This window comes from Humulus lupulus, chromosome 1 (assembly GCF_963169125.1).
Source record: "Humulus lupulus chromosome 1, drHumLupu1.1, whole genome shotgun sequence".
NCBI classification, from domain to species: Eukaryota; Viridiplantae; Streptophyta; class Magnoliopsida; order Rosales; family Cannabaceae; genus Humulus; species Humulus lupulus.
In genome coordinates, this window is record NC_084793.1 from 184,853,365 (window position 1) to 184,875,288 (window position 21,924).

At 35.2% G+C, this 21,924-nt stretch overlaps 1 non-coding gene across 1 annotated transcript; it reads right to left on the reverse strand.

Annotated features, from left to right (window-relative positions):
• Nucleotides 1-9,437: 9,437 nt before the first annotated feature.
• Nucleotides 9,438-9,544, reverse strand: LOC133813646 (small nucleolar RNA R71). Its single transcript, XR_009884653.1, has one exon. It is a non-coding gene; the product is annotated as a small nucleolar RNA R71 (small nucleolar RNA).
• Nucleotides 9,545-21,924: the final 12,380 nt, after the last annotated feature.

Below are 21,924 nucleotides of genomic sequence, written 5' to 3' on the forward strand. Positions count from 1 at the left end.
TTTAGGAAATCTTTCATGAGATGTCCAACCATCCCACATTAAAAGCATGCATTCGCTTGGAATTCTTCCAGATGGTGTCTCCTGCATCTGGCACACTCCAGATAAGTCCTCCAAGTTTCATTACTGCCCTGACGGCAAACCTGAACACCCTGGGCCCTCCTGTCTAGGCCTAAAACTGTAGAAGTGTATGGGGTTTTCCTCTTCTGGTCACTAGGGCCTTCTCCCCTACCAAAACTTTCAAACGGAGGTACCACCCTCCTTGTTTCTCGCCTGGCGGTGCTCTCACGCCAAATCTTGTTCTTTGCGCCCTTAGCAATAAGAGCCTTCTCCACTACCTGAGCATAAGTCGTAACTCCAGGTACGGAGATGATCCTGACATCGAGGGCTATCATAGTATTTATCCCTCAAACAAATTGTTGCTTTCTTGTTACATAAGTTTGCACCAAGTCAGAAGAAAACTTGGCCAACCTATCAAATTTCAGGACATACTTTGTCACTTTCATGGTGCTCTAAACCAGAACTCATCTTCTTTTGCAGCTCTAACTGCATCGTTGTAATATTTCTCATTAAACATGCCTCTAAACTCTTCCCAGCTCAATGTAGTAACATCTCAATTTTAGGATAACACCTTCCAACAGATGCAAGCATCCTCCCAAAACATATACGTGGCACATGCCACTCTATCATTGCCTATGTAACGACCCAAAATTGCTAATAAGGCTTAGGGCCTTGATTAGTGTGCCAGGAGGGCATAATTAGTTTATATGTATGTTTAATTGGTTAAATGAATGATTACGTGGCATGCATGATTAACATGATTAGATGAGTATGTTATATGCACATTTATGAGTACTAAATATGCACGTGGGCCCTTTATAGCTTATAAGGGCATATTTGTAATTTTGGCCCGTCACAAATGTAATTATATGTGATAAATGGTTGAGACCACATTATTATGTGGATATATTAGCAGTATATGGCACGAGACGGCCCTAGTGAGCGGATTAGCGAAATAGTCACAGCGGGGTTTAATACCCGACTTGGGGGAGCCTAGGGGTATTTTTGGGAATTTTGAGAATATTTTGGGATTTATTAAGTATTTGGAGAATAAGTATTTGGTGATTAAGTGGACATGACGGGATTAATTGGTAGATATTAGGAATACTTGAGGAGTTAGCGGGAATTGGGGAAAAATGATTGTTTTACCCTTAGAGCAATTAAATGGCTAAGTAAATTCAAGGGGGCATTTTGGTCATTGTGTTTGTTGAGGATATGATCAGTTAAGGGCCTAGAGGTACTTGAGAATTCACTAGATACAATAGGAAGACCCCAAACTCACTCTCTCTTTCTCCCTCTTCTCTTACACGATTTTTCCCCATATCTCTCTATTAGTCTTGAAGAACTTTGAGGAATTGAGGCTTTGAAACCAGGGGAATTAGCTGGGAATTGTGGAAGAGATTAAGTTTGATATAACCAGAAGGTGGCTGGAGAGTTAAGCTGTAATTGAGGTAAGGTTTCAGACTTTTGAATATGAAGGTTCATCTTGTTCTTGTGCTAGGAATTTATGATAATAAGATTGGAAACTGGACTCAATTTTTGGGAAATGAATTGTTGTTGAATTGGGGTGGTAGCTTCAGTATAATTGCTGTATTTTTGTGTTTAAATTGGGTGATTAAAAGTCCTAAACTCGTAGCTAAGTTTGGTCTTGGTTAGGAGGTTTGTTTAGTTTGAAGTGTTGAGATTTTTGGCTGGAAAGAGGTGGATCAGACCCATAAATTCTAGGTTTGTAGGGGCGCGTCGTGACCCACCTCTGGGGCACCGTGGCCCGCATGCCCAGATGGCCCTAGGTGGCTCTCTGACTTGAAGACGCGTCGCGACCCTATGGGGCAAGTCGCGGAGTGCCTCCCCCCCTAAAGCTTGAGGATTTTGCCTCTGACTTGGGGGCACGTCGCGACCCATAGGGGTAGGTCACGGTCTGCCTAGGGGAATTTTCCTTAGGTTGGTTTCTAAGGTTGGTTAGGCTCGAGGGTTCGAACCTAAGTGCTCGGGACGATTTCTACTACTCGGTTTAGTAAAAATCAAGGTCCCGGAGGCTAGTTTTTGTCTCCTAAGTATTTATTTGGATTAGAAATTGATGATTACCCATTGGCCACTGTGACTAGGTTTATCGCCAAGACTCAGGACTGAGGATCGTGCTCAGGACCGTTCTGTATGTAACATCCTGTATTTTCAGGTACCTTAAAACGACTCGGGTCGGGATTTTTGTCCCCGAGTTAAGAATATTATTTTTAATAATATTATATTTGTTTGGAAATTATTCCATGAGTTATTTCTAGCCAAATTAAGAATTTTGTGATTTAAAAGTCAAGATAAGACTTTCGGTCCTAGACCGACACAAAAACCCTGATCGGGTAAAAATCTTGGAAAATAAAATGAAAAGCTATGGAAAATATATTTTGGGCATAAAATACATTCATAAAAATTAAAGTTTGGTCAAAAATAATAAACCTAAGGAAAAATGGAATTTTAGGGCATTTTGTGTTAAATACCTAATTTTACCAAAATGGGGAATTTTATTTCATGAATGGACCTTAGGTTAAATTTTATTGTGTGATTAATTAGATTAAATGTGAGATACATTTAATTTAATTATTTAGTGTTAAGTTTTGTGATTAAAACTTAATAAGAGTGAAAAAGGTATAGAAAGTCAATTTGGACTTTTCTTCTCATAAATTAATTATTCACTTTTTTTTAAATATATATTATAAATGGGTATTTTAGGATAGGTGGTCGGCCATGTGGGGTGTTAAAAAGGATATGAACCAAAAAACTAATTAAGTTTAAATCTCATTTAATTAAGAAGTCAAGTGTGCAAGTGGGTAGAAAAGCACTTAAGTATTTTGAAGAGTTTTGTGAGCCATTCTATACCCCAAAACCGACCACACCTCTCTCCCATTTACTCTCATCTGATTTTTTAAGACTCTCTCAAGTGTTCTCTCCATTTTCAACCCCAAGAACACCAAGGAATCTTGGAAGCTAAGTCTTGGTCTAGGAAGGGTTTTCCCTAAGGTAAAGTTTCATTAATCTAGACTTTTGTAAAGTTTTAATCATAGAGTTTCAAATAGCTAATTAACTATGTTGTTGGGGGAAGTTGGTTAGGGTTTTTGAAAGGTTTTGAAGGAGCCAAATCTAGTAGGAAGATCCACACCTTAAGCAAGAACACCAAAGAGGTAAGAAATTTACTTTTTATGATTTCGTTGTAGGGTTTTTAGATTTAAGCATTATTTTGTCTATTTAATGCTTAAAGTGTCTTATTGGTGATGTAATAAGGTTATGGGAGTTGTTTTATAATTTTTATGATGCTTGTGAATTGATTTTTGAAAATAGGAACCAAAACCCTTACAAAACATGTTTTGAGCTGTGACTTCCAAGGGGTCAAGCAGCCACTGTATATTGATTTTTGTAAAATTAAATTGTACTGTTATGTTGTTGAGATTGAGTGCAAAAAATTGAGCTTTTGGAAAACTCAAAAATGTTTAGAAATTAGTAAGTTATGCTATTTCAAAGTTTAGGTAAAAAACTGTTTTTTCGTATTCTTATTTTGGAACCAAGTTTGGACAGCCACTGTATAGGGAAAATGAACACAATTTTTCCTAAAATTTTGTGAACATATTGTTGGCACAACCTAGTATTCCACTGTAAAATTTGGTAAGAAAATATTGAACGGTTTGAAAGTTATTAACTATCAAATTTTGGGAAAAAAAAATAAGGACTTGAAAATAAGGTCATTTTTACCTCATTGTTGGAAAATGATTTCACCAATCAAAAATGTTCATTTTGACCTAAGATTTTACAAAGACCTAAATGGCATAACAAAAATGCAATTGGAAAATTTTGGTAACAATTGGGTAAGTAAATTTCAAGTTATGAACTAACGTAGTATGTAGTTAAAAATATGAAAATAGGTTTTTCACACTTAGTGTAAAAATGAGATTTTGGAAAGGTAAAAAGTAAAATTTTGCTTATTTCAAGATATAAATTGGTAAGTCTTGAAAACATATTTTCACTAAAATTACCACTTTGAGTTTAGTGTGAATTATTTTTATTAAAGAATTTTTATTCTTTTTAAAAATAAAAGATTTAATTTATTAATAGTTAATAAATTAAAAGAGGGTTTAAAACCCTATATTTTGAGAGAATAATTAAATGAATTATTTTTCTAGTAAGTAAAATTGATTAATTGATTTTGGAAAATTAACTAGTCAAGATGGGAAATTTTTAACGGTTTTCCTAATTAAGACAAATTAGGCAATTTTCTTAAAACGGTTTTTAGAGATTAAAACCTTAAGAAAAATAAAAGGGAAAAATTAAGAGTTTATTTTCTTTAAAAATAATTAAGGAATTTATTAGTATTTTCTGGATATAATACCGGCTAAAATCTTACATATTTTAACCGACTTGTCGAAAGTGTGGGTTAATAGCAATACCTTGAAAGAATAAGATTTTTAGCAGATTGTGGGAAAATACCATTCTGATACCCTAGCCTAAGTATCAAAACCTTAGGATAGGTCTCCCTGAGACTTAGAATGTAGTCTCAAATATTTTTGTATGAATTTCCTTAATGGGTTTAAAACCAAATAAGGATCATAAATCCTTACAAATGATTTTGAAAATGACCAAACTGCCCAAAATAATAATAATGAATTATGTGCCATAATTAATCCAAGTATGCTCTATGGATAACTACAGTATTGGCTAAGCGTAACTGGACTGAACGTTGGAGGGTGAAAACCTGCTGAGTGCTAAGGACTCCATGTAAGTCAACTTATATTGTATGGTTGCAACATGAAACGATTATTGTCTTGTATGTTAGTATAGGGATACATGCACATATATAGACCGTCGTAGAAAGTTGCTTAGAGACATTAGTCTAGTGAGTGTTGATTTAGAAAATATGAACGGTAGATATCCTTCATATCCTAGACGACTGATCCCCGTCATACTGCTTGATTTTTTTATGTCCGGCTCATTACCGCGACGAGTGGCCAAGAGGTGAGGATTAGCTAGTTAAACCTAGGGGCGCCAAAACAAATGGGACCTAGGGGCCCTCATGCTTACTTAATCAGTGAACGGTTAGAACCCAAGCAAGTGCTATGATAAGTTATTCCCGGATAGCAGCCGTGAATATTGGTCATTCAGTGAGAGTGCCTAGAGATACTTGGGGTTACCAGATTGAGTAAGGTTGAACACCCTAGGGGAAACTGCTCACCAGCACCACTGATTAGCATAAAAGTCTCTGTAAAACCGTGTAAAGTCAATTTCACTCTTGGGTAAGTAGTGATGCCTTAGGTAACGCGATAGTTACCCTTGATGAAGATATTTATTGGCTAGATCTTAGTATTGAGAGTCGATTCTCTTTTACAGATTAGCAATTATGTTGGAGGGCGCGTTACGCCTGAATTGTTGGAAATTGTCGAGTGTTGGTCTCAAATTATATTGTGATATGATATATCTGCTTGCTCTGGGATTTTCTGAGTGCAGGGATATATTTGTTGATAAGATATAGTTGTGAAATAATATATCTGCTTGCTCTGGGATTTTCTGAGTGCAGGGATATAATTGTTGATAAGAATTAGTTGCGATATAATATATCTGATTGTTCTGGGATTTTCTGAGTGCAGGATTTTATCTATTTATAGGAAATAATTTATCATTGGTTATCAGGCATGACCATAAGTTTGCCAGGATGCTTTGCGTTCTTGAAATTGATTGTGTAGGGTCCAGATGGATCCGGAACCCTAATCCTCAACATGCTTTTGTTTGAAGGTTGAACTTACTAAACATTTTCGCTTACCTAGTTGCTTCATGTTGTAGGTAAGAGCAAGGGCAAGGCAGAGTAGTGAGCGCTAGAGTCTACCTTGCGAATGTACATGTGGACCGACCTTTTGGGAAGCCGTTTTATTTTTGGAAATGTTGTGTAATTTTCCTAAACTAGGCTCACTCTAATCTTTATAAAATATGTTTGTTACTAAATGTTAAGTATGGTCATATGACTTTTTTAAAAGTTTTTTTTTTATACGGGTTTTTGGGACATTTTGTTAAATGAGAATATTTATATTTCTGCATTATCGAGTCTTGAAAATCTGGGTCGTTACACTGTATCCTCCGCTCAAAATTCAAGGTAAGAAAACTGCACCCCTGCGTGGTTGTGAATGAGACTAAGATTCCCAATTATTGATTTCTTTTAATATGTGCTTATAAGATTGATGTGATATACAAGAATGATCGACCTAAGGGAGTCGGGGCTGATGGTAAGCGTACTGAGCGCAGCCCGACATAAGCGAGTCGGGGCCAGTTAGATCAACAGGGGGCTCGGGCTAAGTGTGCCAACCCTGATTGTTTGAGAATTTGAGATTATGGGTTTATCATTGATTAGCTGAATATTCGTACTATGTTTTGTGTTTGAATGAGATAAGCTTGATTGAATATTCTTATTGCTACATGTGTTTTCTATTTCTGGTTTTCTTGCTAGGCCTTGGCTCACGGGTGCTACATGGTGCAGGTAAAGGGAAAGGGAAGCTGGACCAACCATGAGTTGGAGAGCTCTGGGGGCATATTGTACATAGTCGGCTGCTCGACCGCCATGGCTGGGGGAAAGTACAGGGACAGAGGCCTAAAATTTGTATTTTACCATTAGAGTGGCTATCGTTTGTATTAAAATTGTTGAGGATTGTAACTATCACTTGTACCCTGTTTTTGGGATCCCATGTCTTAAACATCCATTTTAATGAAAATTGACTGTTTATGTTCAAAATCTTGTAACCCTAATCTGATGGTTGACCTTAGGATCACGTTTTTATTCAATTGACTTGATTAGCAAGTCTTGCACTATTTCAACTACACAGTGTAACAGTCTTAGTTATCCAGGACGTTACAACTTGGTATCATAACCGTCTAGGTTTAAGGGTTCCTGAAGACCGGCTGGGCATGTACACTCGCCACTAAAGACAAGCTCGACTCAGGATTTGGTAACTGTATATATGTGATTACATGTTTGAATAATTGAATGAAATATAAATGTTTTAATCTAAGTTAGTAATAAAGAGCATGAGATACTGATAGGGCCTGGCCCTTGACTGCTGTGTGATTATTATGAGGTGTGCTTATTAGAAATGTTGTTGTATGTGAATGAATATTTGAATAATTGATTGTATCTTGGTTGATTGTGGTTGTTCGAGTTTCAATGGTGGATTTGGAAAGATTGTTAACCTATCATCATTGCCTAACCGCCGAGTCGTTGATTGCAAATAAACTTGGATAGCTATGCGTCCAAGGCAATCTATACGACTAGCCGTCTGATAACTTCATTTTAGGGTCATTTTAGGATGTGTTTTTGTGGTAATCTTGAGTGTTTATGTGTGTTTTGTGCAAGATTATGCTTTTGTTTGTCTTTGTTGTAGGTTGGTGTGATGAATCACGAGAAAAATGAAAAAAGAACCTGAATGGTGGGAAAACGAGGCTTTTGGCGGTTATTGGACTAAAAATGATACCAAGGATGCTTAAAGGATGGGTTTTGATGAAGAGATGAGTTGAACGATCAAATCTGAGAAAAAATTTAATTAAAGTCGGAACTCATAAGTCCAAGTCACGACTTGAGGTGAAGTCAGAGGCGGATATGTTTGTTGGAAAGAGTTAGTGTCGCGACTTGGGCTTACAAGTAGCAACTCAAGAGGAAACAGAGGCCTTGCTAAGTGGAAATGCAGACACATGCCGCGACTATAGAATCTTAAGTCGCGGCGCCTGAAGCCATTATACGAAAAGAAAAGGGCTTAAAATAGACACGGGCCGCGACTCAGAAAAGTCCAAGTCGTGCTTGAACAAGGAAAAAACTCGGAAGCTTTTAGTTTTTTACTATAAATTCGTGTTTAGGGTTTAATTAAGTCATGAGGTCAGTTTTTAGTTACGTTTTTTAGAGACTAATTGTGGTTCTTAGGTTAAAAATTATGCAATTTCATATTTTTATTTCTTCTTCAAGTTTATGAATCTTATGTTTTTGAATAATTATTTTGTTATTTAGTCATGTCTGAAATGAACTAAACAATTTTTATCTAGGCTTTGATGCAGTCACTTGGATTTCTATCTAATTGAATTATGATGTTCTTTTGATGTTTCTTCTCTATTCTAATCTATATAATGTGTGTTTAATGCTAGTAAATACTTGATCACTATTTGCTTGATTTAATAATTTTGATTCAAAATTCGAAAGATGAGAATTGAATATGCTATCATTACATAGACATAGGTTTCATACTGGACGAAAGTACATGTATGACTTGTGTAGTAATTAGGTTTCCATGCTTAATGTCTTCTATATGTTTAAGTTTATCACAGAGATGTAGAAAACATGCATATAGGCTGAGATCTTATATCTTGAAAAGAATAGGAATCGATTTATGTTAACCTGCTATTAGAATAGAAAAAAAAGAAATCTAGAATTGATTAATACAATTAGTAGAATGAAAATTTGATGAAATTAACACCCTAGGTCCTTTTCATAGTGATTTAAATATTTTATTTAGTTGTTTTTGTTTAAAGTATTTCAATTTTAAAATAAATTCAAAAATTAAATTCTTAGTTGCCAAATAGAAATTTAAAGAACAATTAGTGGTACTTAGAAGATAGTCTTCGAGCGAACGATACTTTACTTATCATATATTACTTGAATCGATTGCGTGTACTAACGCATATACATATTTTCGCGATCAAGTTTTTGGCGCCATTTCTGGGGACTTAATTTCCAATATCATAGTTAATTGTTATTTGTTCGAATTTTGTATTTTTACATTTTTATTGTTTAATATTTATTTGGATCAAGGCTATATTGTGTTTCAAGAATTGTTGGTATATGTGAGGAAGTAGACAAAAGGAAATCATACCAATAGATCTTGAAATTGAGAAAACGTGTAGAAAGGATCGCAAGATAAAGAAAAGGCTGGACTTTACCATGGCTGAGAACGCAAATAATGTTGTCAACAATAATGCAAATATGGGTAATGCAGCTGAAGTTGATCCACCATTATGGAATTATGTACTCCCTACTGCTACGGGGATACACTCAAGCATTCGTCCTTCAACTGTTGAGGCTAATAATTTTGTGATCAAACCCTCAATTATTCAGGTGGTGCAAAATTGTGTACAATTTGGGGGGGTTACCGAATGAGGATCCAAATCTACATATTACAAACTTCTTGGAGTTATATGCAACATTTAAAATGAACGGGGTGAGTAATGATGTTGTACGATTGAGACTATTCCCATTTTCAATAAGGGACAGAGCTAAGAATTGGTTGAATTTGTTACAAGCCAATTCTATACTTACTTGGGAAGATTTGGCTCAGAAGTTTCTTGGTAAATATTTTCCTCATGCTAAGTCAGCCAGAATTAGAGGAGAGATTAACAACTTCCATCAAATGGATGGGGAGTCTTTGCATGATGCATGGGAATGATTTAAGGAATTGCAAAGGAGATGCCCACATCATGGAATAGATAAGTTTCTGCTAGTTCATACTTTTTACAATGGTTTGGGAGGAAATACAAGAATGATATTAGATGCAACATCAAGAGGGACGTTTATGAGAAAAAGTGTGAATGAAGCGTACGAGCTGTTGGAAGAGATGGCTATGAATAATTATAATTTTCCTAGTGAGCGAGACAATAAAAAGTAATGGGAGTCTTAGAAGTTTATCCAATAGCGTTATAGACCGCTCAAGTAGCATCTCTAACCAAGCAACTACAGTAAACTAATCTCACCACACAAGCAATGCCAGTACAGAATGTCATGAGTTGTGATATTTGTGGAGGACCTCATTCTTATGAACAATGCCCGAGCACAGCTAGTTGCTCAACAGATGTAAACAATATGCCCTTGGAACAGGCACAGGTTATAGGTAATTTCTCAAGGCCTGCACCCAATACTTACTCAAATTCATATACACCTGCGTGGAAAAATCATCCTAATCTATCTTGGAAAAATAATCAAGGGTTACAACCACAATATACACAGTACCCACCTCATCAACCAACTTATGGATTACATGCTAGACCATATTATGATCCAAACCCACGCCCATCTCATCCACCACCTCCCCAAATGAACCCACCAACAATTCAGCCAGACCAATTAAATCATTTCATGACAGAGATAAGGTCTTCCATCAGAAGTTTGGAGACACAAATAGGTTAATTGGCTCAATTATTTTCTAGTAGACAACAAGGAAATTTTCCTAGTTCCATAGAGGTAAATCCTAAAGAACAATGTTAAGCTGTCACTTTGAGGAGTGGGACTAAGTATGAAGGACCTATAGTGGAAGAGAAAAGGAAGAATACAGAGAAACAAGTTACTAGTCTGATTCAAGAGGAGGTTAATGGAGACCTTCAAAAACCAGAAAAACCAAAATATTATGAGCCTACATGATAACTCTACAAAATAGAGTTATTTTACCACTTTTTATGTGCTAATTGTTGCTTAATTCTTGAGTTTTTAATTGATTTATTAAGTTTTAAAGTAATTTTGAATTTATTGGGTTTATTTTGATTTTTTATATTTTTTTGTGTTTTTATAGTTATTTTGTTGTAAAATATTGTAGTTAATTATTTGAATTATTGTTGTTTAATTTGAGGTAAAAAAATGTTGTATTATTGAGCTTAAATGGTTAAATATAAATTAAGTTATAAGTAATATTTTCAAAAAAATTAAATTGATTTATTTTATAGTTGAAAATATTTTATTATGATTTATTTTATATTTATTTTGTAGGAAAAGTATTGCATTTGTGGCTCTTGAAAAGCAAGAAAAATGAAGAAAAGAAAGTGACATTTTCAAGAAAATAACAAAACAAAATGGCATTTCTCTTCAGCCCAAGAACTAGGCCCACGCCCAGAAGGCCCAGCAGCTCCTCCCAGCAAGCTTCCTCTCATCCACACCTAATCCACGTCCAGCCATTTCCTTCAACTGATGCCACCAAAGTCAGCACCTGCCAACACCAATGCCATCGTGGGCCTTCCACAAGCCTGCCTGGCCCAACACCCCAACTCCCTTTGCCCAGCTGCACCTCACGTTTCAGCCACAAGCCTGCCTGGCCCAGCTACCACAAAGCTTCCATTTTCCCATTTTTTGAGCCCAACAAATACATTTTGTCTACTTGTCCCCTTTGCCAACAATACCACTTTTTACCCAAACTTTTCTACACATTTTACCCCAAAACACCATTAATACACCCTATAATTTACCCCTATTTGCCATATTATAATTAATTAAATTAATTTAATCAATTTAATTATTTTAAATTGATTATTTTAATGCTCATTTTTTGGCGATAAATAAGGGAGTTTAGGGGCATATTTGGAGAGAGAGGTTACCATACCAAAAATTCTACACATTTCAAAACCTCTCTATTCTCTTCATCTTCTTCTTCTTTTTAGTTATTTTCTATGTATTTTTAGAGGAAAAATTTGGGGGTTTCTCCTCCAAATTTTCCTATTTATGTTTGTAATTTTTAGTGTGTATTTGCTATTCTAGTTATGAGTTTCTAATCTTTTTAAGATTATTAAGGTGATGATGAAACAATATGTAACTAGATATTGTTTATTTTGTATGTTGATTTCCCATTTTGTGCAATAAAGTTTATGGATTTTCTTTTTCAAATATTTTCTTTCATCTTAAATATCATGTATTTTGGATTGTTAGCACATATTTACACTTTGTTCTTCATTAGTGCAAAAACATAATATTCTTTGTGTTAGATGTGTCATTAAATTGTACAAATCCATGCTTAGAACAAAAATATTATGTTTTGCCTTATAAATAATGTTCATTGATTTATTTGTTATTTAATTAGATTGATTTACACTAAATGCTTTGAAATTATAATTTCAAAAGTGAAGAAAAATCCTATCTTTTTAGAAGTAATTGGTGCTTAAAATTACAAATCTATTTAGAAAATGATAGTTTGATTTATTTTAACTATCACTAAAACTTGAGAATCAATGTACTTATAAATATTATTGAACTTGTATTTTGTGGATTCTATTATCTTAATAATCTTTGTTTTACCATCTTGATTTCAATTATTAATTTAGTTAAATATATTGTCTTTAATATATTTATTATTATCTTTTATTTTATTTTTATTATACAAAAATCTCATCAATCTTTGGAGCTAGGTTAGAATTTATTAATTTTGGTTTAAAATAGTTTTCTTTTCGATTTTAGACAACTCCTTTGGGTTCGATCTCATGCTTACACGAACACTATATTCCATATACGATTCGTGCGCTTGCGAGTTATAAATATTTAAAACATATCCGTTTTGGGTCCATCATGAGGAGGTTAATGGAGACCTTCAAAAACCAGAAAAACCAAAATATTATGAGCCTACACTAAAAATTCCATATCCTCAATGGTTTCGAAAGGCTAATCTTAACAAACAATTCTCCAAATTCCTTGAAGTATTTAAGAAACTTCATATTAACATCCCCTTTGCTGAGGCTCTAGAACAAATGCCTAGTTATGTGAAGTTTATGAAGGAGATATTGTCTAATAAGAGAAAAATGGAGGATTATGAAACTTTTGCATTAACTGGAGAATGTAGTGCAATTATTCAAAAGAAGCTTCCTCAAAAGTTAAGAGATCCGGGCAATTTTACTATACCTTGCACTATTGGAAACTTTCATTGTGAGAGAGCTTTATGTGATTTAGGTGCAAGTATAAATTTAATGTCGTTTTCTGTATTTAAAAGACTTGGTTTGGGGGAAGCTAGACCGACTACGGTTACTCTTCAATTAGTTGATCGTTCTTTAACTCATCCCAGAGGTATTATAGAAGATGTTCTAGTAAAGGTAGATAAGTTCATTTTCCTAGCTAATTTTATTGTATTAGATATGGAGGAAGATGAGGACGTGCCTATTATATTAGGACGACCACTTTTAGCCACTGGACAAGCACTAATAGACGTTCAGAAAGGAGAATTAAGGCTAGGGTACAAGGAGATGAAGTCATTTTTAATGTTTTCAAAGCTTTGAAATATCCTTTAGCTAGAGACAGTTGCTTTTGTGTTAATGTATTGGAGGAACCAATAGTCTATTAAAGATCCACTGGAGTTGAGTGTGATAGAAAGTCCTGAAGAGTGTGCTGGTACTGAAGCCGGTGAGTATGCTAAGTGGTTGAATTCATCAGGGCAAAGTGCCTGAGAGACATCTTCCATCCATTGAAAAGTCACAAGTTCTTAACTTAAACACTTTACCTGATCATCTTAAGTATGCTTAATTAGGTAAAAATGATACTCTCCCCGTTATTTTTTCATCTTCGTTATCTGAGATTGAAGAAGAAAAACTTCTGAGGGTATTAAGGGCTCACAAATTACCAATTGGATGGACTTTAGCGGATATTAAAGGAATTAGTCCTTCGACAGTAATGCATCGTATATTAATGGAGGATGATAGTAAGCCTAGTATTGATGCTCAAAGGAGGCTAAATCCTTCAATGAAAGAAGTGGTAAGGAAAGAAATTCTTAAATGGTTAGACGCTTAAGTAATTTACCCAATATCTGACAGTGCTTGGGTTAGTCCTATCCAGGTAGTTCCAAAGAAAGGTGGTATGACGGTTGTTAAAAATAATAATAACAAACTTATTCCAACTCGTATGGTGATGGGGTGGAGAATTTGTATTGATTACCATAAACTAAATAAAGCCACCAGGAAAGACCATTTTCCTTTACCTTTCGTTGATCAAATGTTAGATAGATTGGTCGGCCATCCTTATTATTGTTTCTTGGATGGATATTCCGGATATCATCAAATTCCTATAGAACCGGGGGATCAAGAAAAGACTACCTTCACATGCCCTTATGGAACATTTGCCTTTAGGAGGATGTCGTTTGAGTTATGTAATGCTCCCGCCACCTTTCAAAGATGTATGATGTCAATTTTTTCGGACATGGTGTAAAAAGGTATTGAAATTTTTATGGATGACTTTTCAATTTTTGGATCCTCTTTTTATGGTTGTTTACTTAATTTGGAAAGGGTTTTGAAAAGATGTGAGGAGTCCAATTTAATTTTAAACTGAGAGAAATGTCACTTCATGGTAACAAAAGGAATAGTCTTGGGTCACAAGATTTCACGCCATGGAATTGAAGTAGAAAGGGCCAAGGTATCAACAATAGAAAATTCACCTCCTCCGGTATCTGTTAAAGGGATTCAAAGCTTCTTGGGCCATGTTGGATTTTATAGGAGGTTTATAAAAGATTTTTCGAAAATTTCAAAGCCCTTATCTACTTTACTTATGAATGGTGTGTTATTCGATTTTGATTCTGAGTGTTTAAAGGCATTTAATACATTGAAGGAAAAACTAGTCTCCGCTCCCATTGTTGTATCTCCAAATTGGGAAATTCCTTTTGAATTAATGTGTGATGCTAGTGATTATGAAGTAGGAGCAGTTCTTGGACAACGAGTTGGCAAGGTATTTAGAACAATTTATTATGCTAGTCGAACCTTGAATGATGCTCAATTAAATTATGCAACTATTGAGAAGGAATTACTTGCAATAATCTTTGCATTTGACAAGTTTAGGCCATATTTAATTGGTAATAAGGTGATAGTTTACATAGATGATTCATCTATTAAGTATCTTATGACTAAAAAGGATGCTAAACCTCGTCTGATTCAATGGGTTTTATTATTGCAAGAGTTTGATATGGAAATTCATGATAAGAAGGGGACAGAAAATCTAGTTGTTGATCATTTATCTAGATCGGAAAAAGAAGACGAGCATAGTGCAAAAGAAGAGTCAATTGATGAAAATTTTCTGGATGAACAATTATTTTCAATTGAATGTCAAGAGAAAGTACCATGGTTTGCAGATTATGTTAACTATTTGGTAGCTAAGGTTGTGCCTCCTGACATGTCAAGGCAACAACTAAAAAAGTTTTATTTGGAAGTTAAGCATTATTATTCGGATGAGCCCATTCTTTTTCGTCATTGTGCTAACCAAGTGATTAGAAGATGTGTTCCAGAAGAAGAAATGATCTCCATACTTACTCATTGCCATACTTTACATTGTGGGGGTCACTTTGGGGGAACAAGGACAGCAGCAAAAGTGTTGCAATGTGGGTTTTATTGGCCTACGTTATTTAAAGATGCTAATTCCTTTGTTAAGAGTTGTGATCATTTCCAAAGGATTGGTAATATATCTAGAAGAGATCAAATGCCAATGACTGGAATTCTGGAGGTTGAGCTATTTGATGTGTGGGGCATAGATTATATGGGACTCTTCCCATCCTCTTATAATAATAAGTACATTTTTCTGGTAGTAGATTATGTTTCTAAATGGGTAGAAGATGTAGCAACTCCTACTTGTACAAGAGCTATTATTAGTAAGGAGGAAACTAAATTTCTACGTAAGAATATTTTTATTCGGTTTGGTACTCCAAGAGCTATTATTAGTGACAGCGGTAGTCATTTCTGTAATAAATCATTCACATCTTTATGTGCTCGTTATGGAGTTCATCACAGAAAAGCTCTGCTTTATCATCCATTAGCTAATGGTCAAGCTGAGGTGTCCAACCGAGAAATTAAAAGTATTTTAGAGAAAACTGTCAACACATCACGGAAAGATTGGTCGAAAAAGCTTGATGATTCACTATGGGCGTATCGCACAACTTTTAAAACTCTTATTGGTATGTCTCCATATTGATTGGTGTTCGGGAAGGCATGTCATTTACCAGTTGAACTTGAGCATCAAGCTTATTGGGCAGTGAAAAAGTTAAATGTTGACTTATTTATGGCTGGGCAGAATAGGCTTCTAGAATTGAATGAGCTTGATGAATTTAGAAACGAAGCTTATGAAAATGCAAAGATTTATAAAGAAAATTCTAAGGCTTTTTCATGATAAATGAATAATAAGAAAGGATTTCCAATTGGGAGATAAAGTTCTGCTATTTAATTCTAGATTAAAATTGTTTCCAGGAAAACTAAAGTCTGGATGGTCAGGACTGTTTACAGTTGTCATATCGTTACCTTATGGAGCAGTACAAATTCATAGCGGGAAAACAGGACATTTTAAAGTAAATGGTCAAAGGTTAAAGCATTATTTTGAAGGACCGGTGGAAAAGTGTCAATCAGTTATGGTTTTGGAACCCTTCTAAATGGGGTGTTCAGCGTCTGGCTAAATGACATTAACGACAACGCTATAGGAGGCATTCCTATATTTTATTTTATCTTTTGTTTTGAATTTTTATTAGTAGACAATTTTATTTAATTTTATTTTTGGATTTTTAAAGTTTAGTTATTATTTTTTTTTTTTTCAGTATAAAGGTTGTAAAAATCGTGAAAAAAAATGAGTTTTTCAATTAGTCATTGGGCCAAGTCGCGACTTGAATTAGCAAGTCGCGACATTACACAAGTCAGAGAGAAATTTGAAAAATGAAGAGGAGGCGGGTCGCGACTTGGACTTATGAGTCGCGACCCTAGGCTAAAACAGAGAGGATATCATTTCTGGAATTTGAGGCGGGTCGCGACTTGCCCAAGCTGGGTCGCGGCGCGCCTGTGTCAGACAGGATAAAGAATGCTTAAACTCATTTTTTCTGAACCCTTTTTCTAATTTGTTTTTCAAATTCTCTCTTTCAACTCCCATTTCCTTAAGAAAAAACTCTACAATTTTTCCCTCTTTCCCTCTATTTCAAATTTTCTTCATCTATTTTTCTCATTTCTACTTCATAGTTCTTATAGATTTCTTCCATTATTATTTTTACTAACCCTAATTTTTGTTCTATTGGTGTTTAGTAAGGGATTGAAGGAGGATCATAAGTGGCAGATTTTTCAACTTGCAAGGATTGTAAGTTTTTCTTTTTGAAGTTTTCCTTGAATTTCATTTATATTAAGAGATTGCCTGGGATTTTTGGACTGTTTGATTGTTTATTGGGTGATAATTTTGGGAGATTTTAGTAAGGAAATTTCATAATTTTAGGGGAAGTGCTGCATAAATTTTTGTGGCTATTTTTTAAAAAATTATGAAGGTAGGGAGCCAAGGAAACAACCCACTAGGGCAGTATCTTCAAAGAATACTAATCGCCCTTCCTCATCCTGTTCCCAACCACCCCAGCCCCAGCCAAATCTGCCAGCACCTCAGCCCATTTTAGAATATGATCCCGCGCATTTCATTAATAAGGATGTCCATGATCTTTATCAAAGGCTATCCCAAAGGCCAGTTATTCAAGAGCATGGGATGGACATTAAAGAAGAATTATACCCTAATGACATTTATCATATTATTAGGAATGAAATTTTACGTTGAGGTTGGCAATTGTTTGTGGACAAAAAGATGCCCAAAGCCAATTACTTCTTGGTTTATGAGTTTTACGCTAATTTTCCTAGGGCTGCAAATAGAATAGTGTTTGCTTGGGGCGTTTTAATTGAATGTGCTGTTGAGAATATTGATGCTTTATTTAATGTACCTACATTAACTCAGGAAGAGGATGAGTATTATCAATTAGCAAATCATAGTGAGGTAAATTGGACTGAGGTGGCTGAGACCTTAGGTATTCCTGGTGCTTCATTTGTTATCCAGAATGGGGAGCCAAAACATTTAAGAAGATACCAAATGAATGTCATAGCTAAAGCTTGGACTCTTTTTGTGAGTGCAAGGCTTATGCCAAACACCCATTTGTCTGAAGTGGGTACTAATAGGTGTCTTCTGGTATATGCCATTATGACAAGGCTTTCCATTGACATTGGGCGAGTTATTCGCCAGAGCATTAGGGATTTATGTCGCATGACTACTACTGTTGGGTTGGGGCATGGCTCCATGATTACTGATCTGTGTGAGATTTGGGAGGTGCTGAAATCACCTAGTGATATTTTTAGGAAGGCTATGGGGGTTATTTCTTGGGCTACAGTAAATAAATGTAATGCCCCGTCCTTAGAGCCACCAGTACTGGAACCTAGAAATTTTAGAGTTGGTAGGGAAAGAGAAGCAGTTGAGGAGCCCATACCAGCCACTAATCAAACAGAGGGAGTGAGAGCAGCTGAAGAAGAGAGAAGAGAAGAATGCCCTCAATATTTGGCACTGGAGGCTCCACCGGATCCACTTTTGGCCAAACTCAATTACATCATTCGGCAGAACCAGCATACGCATAATTATTTGGGTGAGCTTCATGATTTCCATAGAGCTCAAGTTGATAGGTAGAACGAGCTGGTTTACTGATGGTCGAATCAAGAGGCGGACCGGCAATACTTCCCTTATCCACCGCCTTGGCATCCATTTCCAGACCCACCACCATTCTGAAGTGATTCGCACCAGGTAAGTTGTCTTTTCTTTACTTATTTTTAAACATTGGGGACATTGTTTAGTTTAAGTTTGGGGGAGGGAGCTTATTTTTTTGTTAGTGATGTTTTGTGTGATATGTTTATGTTAGTGTTTAAATTTTTGTTTTAGTGTGTCTAGTTTGGTACCAACATGAATGAAAACTGAAAACAATTGCTGATGAGAATAAAATGAATGTTATGAGTATAATTCAAAGAAAATGAAATCTGAAACAAAATCTGTGTGCCTGATTAAACACTTCGTTAGTTCATTTTAGTTTAGATAACATTTGTTGAATATTTTGTCATGATGTTAAATTTATGTTTTTGATATTGACTATGCTTACTGAAATTGGTTAGTGGAATGATTAATGGGAAGTGAAAATTATTTTCAACAATTCTAGAACTTGCTTACTTGTTTTTTGAGGTGAAATAATATATCACGTATGCTTAGGAATATGATTTAGGCTATCATTTGGATTGTTTGAGCTTTTCTTGCCAACCTTAAATTACTTAATCCTTTGGTTACCCTTTTTTAGCCTAATTCTATATCATTTTTGTTCTAAAACCATTATTTAAGCCTAATACTTGCCCATTGGTTATATCCGTCCCTAATATACTATGAGTATATGATTGAGAAATAATTATGCGGATTGATGTGTAATGGGGTTTAATGGTGATTTGAGTGGGTTTAGAAAGTGAGAGTGAAAAATCTAGAGAGAATATATATATATTGAAAAAAAAAAAGAGAGAAAAGAAAAAAATGATGAAAGATATTTCAATACACTCCCAATATGAGTGCATAAGAAAATTCAAGTTTGGGGGAGTGTAGTTATTATTGAAAAAAAAAGATCAAAAATAAATATATATCTCTCTAAAGAAAAAAAAAATAAGTAAGAGAGGGGATTATGGGATTGTATTCTTATGGAAATAAAGTTGGTGAGTTTTGGTCATGTGCTTATAGTAAAGTGAGCTTAAAAATTCATCTTTTGTCTACCTTTACCTAAGCTATCGTTACAAGCCTATAAAAGTCCTATTGATTCCTTGCATATCATGATTTATATTAGTGGATAATAGCAAGTAAGTGAGCTTATGGAATTATTTGGTTTGAATGGATCGAATGGAAAGAAATTTGATGAGCATAATTGATTTCAAATTCATTTATTTAATGATCATGAGTTGATAATCCAAAATGTTAGTAGACTAAAGTGTGTTGATGAAGTGTTTTGATCAAAATTCTAGATTGAACAAACTGTTGAGTAGTTTTCTGAGAATTATATGATTAACATTCATGATTTTGAGGCATAATTGTTGTTGTTGGTATAGTTCATGTTGTTAGAATTTAGGATTGTTTTGAGTCCTTTGTTCGAGGGCGAACAAAGAGTAAGTTTGGGGGAATTTGATAACTTCATTTTAGGGTCATTTTAGAAAGTGTTTTTGTGGTGATCTTGAGTGTTTATGTGTGTTTTGTGCAAGATTACGCTTTTGTTTGTCTTTATTGTAGGTTGGTGTGATGAATCACGAGAAATATTCAAAAAGAAGCTAAATGGTGGGAAAATGGGGCTTTTGGTGGTTATTGGACTAAAAATGATACGAAGGATGCTTAAAGGGCGGGTTTTAATGAAGAGATGAGTTGAACGATCAAATCTGAGAAAAATGTTAATTAAAGTTGCGCCTTGGACTTATGAGTCACAACTTGAGGTGAAGTCAGAGGCACATATGTTTGCTGGAAAGAGTTAGTGTCGCGACTTGGGCTTACAAGTTACGACACAAGAGGAAACAGAGGCCTGGCTAAGGGGAAATGCAGACATGGGCCGCGACTTGAGAATCTTAAGCCACGGTGCCTGAAGCCATTATACGAAAAGAAAAGGGCTTAAAATAGACATGGGTCATGACTCAGAAAAGGCCAAGTCGCGGCCCGCACAAGGAAAAACTCATAAGCTTTTAATTTTTTACTATAAATTCGTGTTTAGGGTTTAATTAAGTCATGAGGTCAGTTTTTAATTATTTTTTTTAGAGACTAATTGTGGTTCTTAGTTTAAAATTATGTAGTTTCATATTTTTATTTCTTCTTCAAGTTTATGAATCTTATATTTTTGAATAATTATTTTGTTGATTTACTCATGTCTGATATGAACTAAACAATTTTTATCTAGGGTTTAATGTAGTCACTTGGATTTCTATCTAATTGAATTATGATGTTCTTTTGATTTTTCTTCTCTATTCTAATCTATATAATGTGTGTTTAATGCTAGTAAATACTTGATCATTATTTGCTTGATTTAATGATTTTGATTCAAAATTCAAACGATGAGAATTGAATATGCTATCATTATATAGACATAGGTTGCATATTGGACGAAAGTACCGGTATGACTTGTGTAGTAATTAGGTTTCCATGCTTAACATCTTCTATATGTCTAAGCTTATCACAGAGATGTAGAAAACCTACATATAGGTTGAGATTATATGTCTTGAAAAAGAATAGGAATCAATTTATGTTCACTTGCTATTAGAATGGAAAAAAAGAATTCTAGAATTGATTAATACAATTAGTAGAATGAAAAGTTGTTGAAATTAACACCCTCGGTTCTTTTCATAGTGATTTAAATCTTTTATTTAGTTGTTTTTGTTTAAAGTATTTCAATTTTAAAATTAAATTCAAAAATCAAATTCTTAGTTGCTAAATAGAAATTTAAAGAACAATTAGTGGTACTTGGAAGATAGTCTTCGAGGGAACGTACTTTACTTATGATATATTACTTGAATCGATTGCGTGAACTTGTGCATATACATATTTTCGCGATCACCGGCACAGGGTCTGAGGCTAGGATAATGATCAGGGCCAGAACCCTCTGCCAATCCCTAAGAACATGCAAGCCAAGTTACAAAATCAGGAAGAGCAAATGCGTCTTCTGAGACAAGACGCTCCGTTAGGGAGTGCTGCACCTATTGTGCCACCTGCTGTGGCACCAATTATACAGACACCTAAGGTTGGGAACAGGTGGGAACCACTGTATGAGCAGTTCAGGAGACAGCATCCTCCAACCTTTGATGGAGGACCAGACCCACTGAAGGCTGAACAGTGGATGAGTATGATCACTTTTATCCTGGATTTTATGAGGGTGGAAGGTAATGACAGGGTGGCGTATGCCACCTATATGCTTAGAGAGGATGCCTGTATTTGGTGGGAGGTGGCATCACAGACCAGGGATATTTCTACTTTGAGTTGGGATGGGCTCAGATATCTGTTCAACTAGAAGTATTACAATGTTTACATCAAGGCCGCAAAGGTAAATGAATTCACAGGGTTTGTACAGGGCAGCATGACAGTTACAGAGTATGCCCTGAAGTTTGATAGGCTGGTGAAGTTTTCATCAGACTTGGTGCCAACCGATGCGGCCAGACAGCACAGGTTTGTTCGAGTGCTCAATGCTATGATAGCCTGAGATGTGAGGATTACCTTGGTAATTGGGTACACTTATGCCCAGGCTGTTGAGAAGGCTCATACCGCTAAGAAGGCAGGAAACAAGATCTGGAGGGAGAACGCTACGAGATGGGATGTTGGCA